The following is an 8,584-nucleotide window of genomic DNA, read 5'->3' on the forward strand; positions in this document are numbered from 1 at the left end:
AAAAAAATAGTTTTTTTAATAAAATATAAATTTAGCAATGGAAGTTTGTTTCCGTTTCTAATTTACAAACAAGATTATGTTCCATTGCTAATATTAGAAACAAATTTGTCATCTGTTACTGATTTACAAACCGGTTTCTGAAATAGAAACGGATTAGCAACGGATGAAATTTATGTTTCAAATTTTGAAACATATGTAAATTCCATTTGTAAAACTGAAATGGATGATTAATCCGTTACTAATTAGTTGCTAATTAGCAACTGAACAAGTCTGTCGCTTAATTATTGTTTCTAATTCAACAGCTTCTTATTGTGTTTTATGTAAGATTTTTACTGGATTTTTCCATGTAGTACCACTTGTTTAAGTTCTTCTAGAATTTGTTCTAATTTTCGTTTTAAAGGTTCTAACTGTTTAAATTCTATCTGTATTTCATATTCTTTTTCTGAATTTATTAACATATTCTCTTCTTCGATGAACGTTACAATTCCTCTTACTAAAGGAGTAGCACATATCTAATCATCATTTTTTAAATACTGTAACGATATCTCCCTATACTATAAGACATCGAGTTTGGTTTCTAATAAAATTCATTCTTAAGATAAATTGTAAATTGTGTTATCTTGTTTTTATTAAAAGTTTTAACCATATTAAGAGAATTGTATATTTTTTATTATTCATTCTAATGGTACGATCTACTAATTTTTCTGTTATAATCATTTTATTACCAAAAGAGTCTCTAACCAAGGACTTTTGCAAAACTTCTTCCCTATATTCTTTAGGATCAATGTCCTCATAAATATAATTGTGGCTAGCTCCTATATATATAATGCATGATATTAGTAGTTTATATCAGTCTTTGAATTCTATAAGAAGTCAATATTAAGTAGATTATGTTTCTATTAATGTATATCCTCCTGGAAAGATATGTAAATTATTATGTTCTTCATAGATTTCTACTTCTTATAGTCTTTATTGTTCTTTTGAAAGTTCTTCAATTTGAATTCCTTTTACTTTATCTTTTAATTTGCCATTCTCTAAAGTTTAGTTTTCCATTTCTTTTTCTGGAGTTTTTATCATTTTTAATTATTGTGCAATTATTTCTTTCTATGTACTATTACTTATATTATAGCCGGTGTTACTTATACATCTTTCCTTTTTTTCTCAAAAGTAAAGTTAAATAAATTTGCAACACACCTTCTACAAATAGATAATTTATAAATGATACATGTAACCCTATGTCTTAATATATGGAACTTATAACATTTATCAAACCTTTCTTTATAATTTGGCTTAAATGGTGCAAACTTGTGAGTACATTTAAATAAATCTTCTACATAATTATATTGCTCTATGAGAAACTTTGGATTGTTTTCTAAACTATAGGTATGGTATAATTGTGTGTCCATTCTAGATTTTCATAAGCTTCTTGAAAATCTATCAATTGTCACATTTCTTCGAAGTTATTTACTTCATCTCCTCTAAAGATACTACAAATATCTTCGCTATCATTAATGTCAACACTTACTATATCAATTTCATCTACTAATTCTAATTCCTAATACATGTTTAACCTTTCCTTTTTAGCCTTTTCATTTTTACATTATTTTGCACAACGTCCTTCAACGGCACATATATAACACTTATATTTCCTTGGTGGTTTGTGTTGTTTAAATTTCATAACATGATTATACTTGGGTCTACCTTTTTATAGTAGGCATTCTTTTTTAGTTTTCTTCTTTTCTTATACTCTTTATGTATTGAAGGTATATAAATTTTATTACAACGGCTATAATTTGCTATTTGTCTGGTAGGTTCTCCTTCTAACCATTTGTCATTTAAATAGTTAAAAATAAATAATATGGCAAGTTCTATTGCAGTTAGACTTTCATTACTCTTTTTTGTCCATGATTTAAAAATTATATCTCCCAATGGTTTTGGTAACTTACTAAACCATCTTTTAATGAGTTCATTGCTATTGAAGGCTTTTCTTGTTTTAGCTATGATGTTTATATAGGCTTGGCTAAATTAAACAATTTCACTAAAGTTGATTATTTGCAAACTTTCTAAGTCCTTGGTTGCTACATCTAGCAAAAATGTGTCTCCACTAGATGGATTAGTACCTAAAATAATTTCTCTAATCTACCCTGTTATATTACAGGCATTATTTGTCATTTTTATCATACTTTGGTTTTCACCAAGATAATTTAATTTTCAACTATGCAATAAGTCTCCAACTATTATTCCTAATAAATTTTCCATGATGTTAGTTATGCTAATATTGTCTGATATTACCACAATTCTTATATTTGAACTTAAAGAGAATAGGTTAATATATTGTGAAGAAGAAAAGTTTAAAATTCAGATAGACTTTAAATCGGTTAGAACCCTTAAAACAAAAATTAGATCAAATTCTAGAAGAAATTAAACAATATGGTACTATAGGGGAAAATCTAGTAAAAAAATATATGTAGAACTAAAGAATTTGTGTATTAGAAATATTAAACCCAAATCTTAGAATAACATATCCAGTTATGAATGTGACACCTTATAAACAATAGGAATTTGAGAATCTATTAAAGAACCAAAAAAAAAACATAAGAATTATAGAAGAAACACAAAGTCCACTCAGGACAAGGATTTTTATTGTTAATAAATATAGTGAAATAGTTAAAGGTAAAAGGAGAATGGTATTTAATTATAAACGATTAAATGATAATACCTAAGAAGATAAATATCATTTACCTAATAAAGAAGTTTTAATAAATCAAACTAAAAATATTTATATCTATTGTAATTTTGACTTAAAAAGTGGATTTTAGCAAGTTAAAAAGGCTGAGGAAAATAGGAAATGAATAACCTTTATTACACATAATGGACAATATGAATGGAAGGCAATGTCATTTGGACTAAAAAAATGACCTCGGATATTCCAAAGGAAGATGGATAATATCTTTAGAAAGGATGAGTTCATATTTACTTATGTGGATGATATTTTAGAATTCAGTATAAGCCTTAAAGAACATATTGAACATTTATAGCCTTCTTTGACAAATGTAGACAAAATGGTTTAGTTTTGTCTGAAATTAAAATGAAGATACGATGTTGAGAAATAGAATTTTTAGGAGTAATAATAGGCCAAGGATAGGTATAACTACATAAATGAATATCAAGTAGTATATTTGAAATGCCTGATAAGCTAGAAGGTTTAAAACAGATACAATCTCTTTTACGAAAATTAATTTATACGAGAAATTTTATACCTAATATAAGCCGGTTAGCAGGACTATTATATAACAAAACCAAGCAAACATGGGAAAGAAGATTTAATGCTGAAGATATTAAATTAGTATTAAAAATTAAAGAACTAGTTAGAAAAATTAAACCATTAGAATTACCACCTCCAAGTGCATATATAATTATTGAATCAAATGGAAGAATAGGAGGGTAGGGAGCAGTGCTAAAATTTAAACCAAGAAAAAGCAGTTTGGTTAAGAAAGAAAAAGTTAGTAGATATGATAGGGGTATATTTAGGCCGCCTTGTTTGGATTGGCTTTTGGGAAGCCCAGAAGTACTTTTTTTATAAGTTAAGCACTTTTACATAGAAAAAAAGATATTTGTATTAGCTTTTCTGCAAAAGCAAAAGCTGTTAAAAAAGCCCGAATTCAGCTTTTTCAGAAACTGGTAAAGGGGTCCTTTTAAAAAAAGCACTTCTAGAAAGCTATTTTTGGGTGTTGTTAATTACTAGTTTACCCTCAACAATTAAAAAAATTAATGGCCTCAGTCCTAGCAGTCTTCTTCTACACCTTGCCTCCATCCCTTTCTATTCACCCATTTCGTCAAGGATAGAGACAAACGAATAGAGAAAGGTAGAAAGAAAATCAAGGAAAGATGACACCGTCCGCGTCTTTGACCTCCGGGAGAATTTAGGTTTAGTTTTTGTGCTTGAGAATTTAGTATTTCTTTAATCATAAGGGAAGATGGTTTTTTTATATATGTTTCATTTTTTGATGAATAGCCTGGAATCCTTCACAAGATCCTCCTCTGAATTCAATTCGTTTCTTTGATCGCTGGTTGGTCTCCTCTTTTGAGGGTTTTGAAAACCCTAGTTTTCTTCCAGGAAATCTTGCCAGGTTAGGGTTTCTTCAGCTTCAATCTCTTAAATCTGACCTGCTTTCATGTTGTTTTTAAGTGTTATGCTTTATAAATGTTGGATTGCTTCAATATTTTCTTGATTATATTTTTTTCAATGATTCTTGGATAGTTCATGTTAATGTAGAGAGCTTGAACAATGAATTGGATCCATTAGTTGTTAGAATTAAGTAATGGTATGTAGATGAATGACGTACGAATTTGGTTATTCTGAAGGATTTAGCAAAGCTTGAACAATGAATTGGATCAATTAGTTGTTAGAATTGAGGAATGAAACATAATTTGAAGAAGAATTTGTGGCGTGAAATCCATCCTCCCTCCCCTGCTTACCAACAATCACAAAAATTAAATAAATAAATAAATATTACTAATTTAAAACTATATATATATTTATATATATATATATATGAATAAATTGAGAGTAACTTTGATTCTTTAGCGAAATGAGGGAGTGGTGATCTTGCTGTGCTCTTTGAGCATGTTATTGATCTCTAGTAGTTCTATGATGAGAGAAAGGAGAGTTTTTATATAAATAAGTACGTATTCTGGAAATTAAAAAATAAAAAATAAGAAAAGAAAAGAGAGAAGAGAAGAGGTGACCAGTGCTCTGGAAGCCATGGTCTGAGTGAATTTTGATATCGGTGAGCAAGGAAAGGAGTCTGAGGTTTTGTAGAAAGAATAATGAAGGGTTTGAGTGAGAGTGAGTTCAACTCTTTTCATTTTTAAGCAAGTGTTTATCCAGATTCCAGAGTGGTGTAAGAGCGTGCCACGTAAGCAAATGAAGGCTCTGGAAACTTAAAAGCAGTTAGAACTTCTGAATCTAAACATATAATTTATACGGTGAATGACTTTGGAGTTTTCAAGACTTTGGAAAAAGGTCAATTAAAGGATCTATGGCCTAATATGTAGGGATGGCAATAATACCCAAATCTGACCCTATCTGATTTGACCCGACCCGACCCGAGTTTGACGAGTAAAACCCGATTAGACCGGGTTTCGGGTCGGGCTCGTGAAAACCCCGACTAGATGAACGGGCAGTGACATGGCGGTGAGGGAATTCTAATACCCCGACCCATACCCGAACCTCGCATCTCGACCCTAAAATTAAAAATTATTAAACTATTTATATATATATATATATATATATATATATATATATATATATATATACTAATATGTTCAACAACTTAACAATTTAGGGTTTTTTTATTTTTCCTCTTTGTTTAGTCTTGTAATTTATAATAATTTTATTTTATTTTATAAAAAAATTATAATTACTTTTAAGTTATTTTTCTATAAAAAAATATATTTTTTATTAATTTTTTAATATGGAGGTGGGGACGGGTATACCCGCGGGTACCCGATTACCCGTCAGGTGCGGGTGTGGGTTGGAGTTTTTAAAACCTGTTGGGTTTGGGTTCGGATTCGGGTATACTAGCGGGGTAGTGGGTACGGGTACAGGACGGATATAGTAAAACCTGCACCAGACCCAACCCGTTGCCATCCCTACTAATACGCTATATAATGTTTGTCAGAACCTCCTTGATATCATCATCAACAAATCAGACATCATAATCACTTGGATAATCTAGGATTTAAGTGAAGAGATCAATAGAATGTTAAGTCATTGTCTAGAAACATAATAAAGCATATTCCTAGAAACCATAATCAGCTTTGGGATGCTCTCCCAAATGCAAGGCAAAACACCAAGCTCTCACTTTTTCATGAAGGCATGGACTCTCTATAACAACCCAGTTCTCTCAATGAAGTTGTTTGTTGTTGCTATTTTCTTGTAATATAAATACATGACACTCAAGAATATCGTTATGCATTTAGCCATAATTGGATACTTAATCAATAATTATTAAACTTATAACATTGATTATCACAAGCTTATATTTGTCAATTCCATTCTTACACCATTATCTGTTCAGCGGATAAATATTATAATGCATATTTTGTTTTACATTTTTGGAAATCAAATAAATAAATTACCATCTAAATTATATGTTTAGATTCAGAAAGTAAAAGAAATCATTCAGCTTTGTTTATGAATTTGAGAGGTGGGAGAGTATTTAATTATATTGATGCATGTTGCTCTACCACATGTAGCATTAATATCCTAAATTACAGATTTTATGCATATTAACTAAATTGTAAGCTACAGACAAGATAAAATTAATTATCTTTGTAGTGGAAAGGATGTGCTAGATTTTATTGGCTTGTCACATTGTCCCAAGCATGTCATAGAATGATAGTTTTCATGAAATCATTTTTTAATTAAAGAATCAGGGTTGCATAGAATATTAAATTGGAATGAAAGCATGGTTAACAAATAGGTCATCATCATATGATTATGTTAGACAACAACAATCCAGCATGGGTAACTGACTAGTTTTTTTTTCTATACCATAAATATAAATACACATTTAGCACCTGAACATCAGACAAGAAAAGTCTTAGTTATAGGCCATTACTAGTCAAATATTTGTTACCAGAGGATTTTGCAAGTTATACACTATCAAATTCCGATCTGCTGTGCCAACAACCATTATCTTTGATTAGAATATGGACATAGTTAATCCGCTTGGTATGTATTTGCTTGGTTATCACATATTTAATTATGGACATAGTTTTTCAAACATTGTCTTTGATTAGAATATTTTTGAAATGGTTGATATAAACTAGCTATGTTTCAAACTAAAAGCGGTTGATTTGACATGTAATTTTTTATTAAGGACTCAAGATCATAAATATTTTTGAACATGGCTTCAAAACTACCACCCAAAAGAATTGTAAAAGGGACAAATATGGGTGATGTGAATGTGGTTGCAAGTGAAAATGCTCCAAAAGCAAGATAGGATGACACAAATACTTAAATGTTCTTAAAAATATGTGTCGAGGAGGTCCATATTCGTAATAGGCCGCACACACACTTTACAAAAGAAGATTGGAAAAATGTAATGTCAAAGTTTGCTATCAGAACAGGGATGAGTTACAACTACAAACAACTAAAAAACAAGTGGGACTCTCTCAAAAAAGAGTTCGGCATATGGGCAAAGCTAGTGGAGCACCAAACATGGCTTGGTTGGGACCCTTGTTAAGGGGACAGTTTTAGCAAGTGATGATTGGTGGGAGAGAAAATGACAAGCCCATAATAATGTTACCATTTATTTATTATGTAATTTTTATTTCATAAAAATAAAAACATATTGTCTACCTTTTTTTTGTATTATAACAGAAAAATTCAGAATATCTGAAATGGAGAAATGAGGGTCCAAAGTTCTTAGACATGATGGAGAAATGCCTCAAAGATGTGGTGGCAACAGGCTACATGCCATTGGTACCATATGTAGAACCATCATAGAGAATGAAGTTTCTAATGAAAAAGCTTATGCTCGGATGAATGACGTAGATGTAGAAGTAGATAACTTTAATGATGATGGTGATAGTCCTCAATAATATAATGATGTCACGTGGGGAGAAACTAGTACAACACAAGCTAGAAAGAGACAAAAACATCACAAAAAGAAAAGAAAAAAAGTGCAAAAGAGAAACTACAGAAATCATTTGACCGTCTACTCTCTCGGATGGATAACAAGTCACACACAAGTAATGTAATAGTTTAGACCGATGATTGTTGCAGTATAACCAGGTGTGTGGATTTGTTGGACACATTCCCAGGGATGGAACGAGGAAGTCCACTTTACGTTCTCATGGTGAGGTTGTTTGCAAAAAAAATATCATAAGGAGACTTTTGTGGCACTAGTGGAAAAGGATCCATCACTTGCTACAGGTTGGTGTCACACTTTCAACGTGGACAACCTTAACAGCCTTCGACTTCGACGGATGATCATTTACCTACCGGAACTTAATTTGGATTTTTTTAGATTTTGCTTATATCATCAAATAATTGTTATGTCTTTGTTTTATGTGTTGAGTTATGTGTCCAACATTGTCTTGAACTTTTCACATGTTGAACTTTCAGTGTCGAAATATTATATTAGACTATTGTCATGCTTTTATTTTATGCTAAACTTTTGTATGGTATTTGATTTTGTTTATTTGTACCCTTGTGTTGAGTATTTTTTTCTTGTCTTTATACATAGCATTAAACATTTGATATTTTATGTAGAGTGTAAAACCTCAATGGAGTTCTTGTCCAATTCAAATACGGAATCTAAAGAATCAATGTTTCATTCAGAATAAGAAGCTAACAATTTGGATATGCATATGGATGATTATATTGAAGGACGTAACGATGTGTTAGAAATGCAGCACAATACCAAAGATGATATGAAGTCAATGTTAGTATAAAAGTAAAAACCCATGTGATTGATTATTGTGAGTCATGAATACACACACCCAGTTATGCATTTACATTAATATGTCTCTATCCAACATAAAGTTCAACTAACACCTTCTGGCTGTCAGT

The 8,584-nt window shown here is 30.7% G+C and overlaps 1 long non-coding RNA gene across 1 annotated transcript; it reads left to right on the forward strand.

Moving 5' to 3' along the window:
* Positions 1-3,843: 3,843 nt before the first annotated feature.
* On the forward strand, positions 3,844-8,365 carry LOC120263814. The gene is made up of 3 exons (XR_005537140.1): positions 3,844-3,927; positions 4,016-4,130; positions 8,285-8,365. It is a non-coding gene; the product is annotated as an uncharacterized LOC120263814 (long non-coding RNA).
* The last annotated feature ends 219 nt before the right edge of the window (positions 8,366-8,584 follow it).

The sequence above is a fragment of the Dioscorea cayenensis genome, chromosome 6, assembly GCF_009730915.1.
Source record: "Dioscorea cayenensis subsp. rotundata cultivar TDr96_F1 chromosome 6, TDr96_F1_v2_PseudoChromosome.rev07_lg8_w22 25.fasta, whole genome shotgun sequence".
Classification (NCBI taxonomy): domain Eukaryota; kingdom Viridiplantae; phylum Streptophyta; class Magnoliopsida; order Dioscoreales; family Dioscoreaceae; genus Dioscorea; species Dioscorea cayenensis.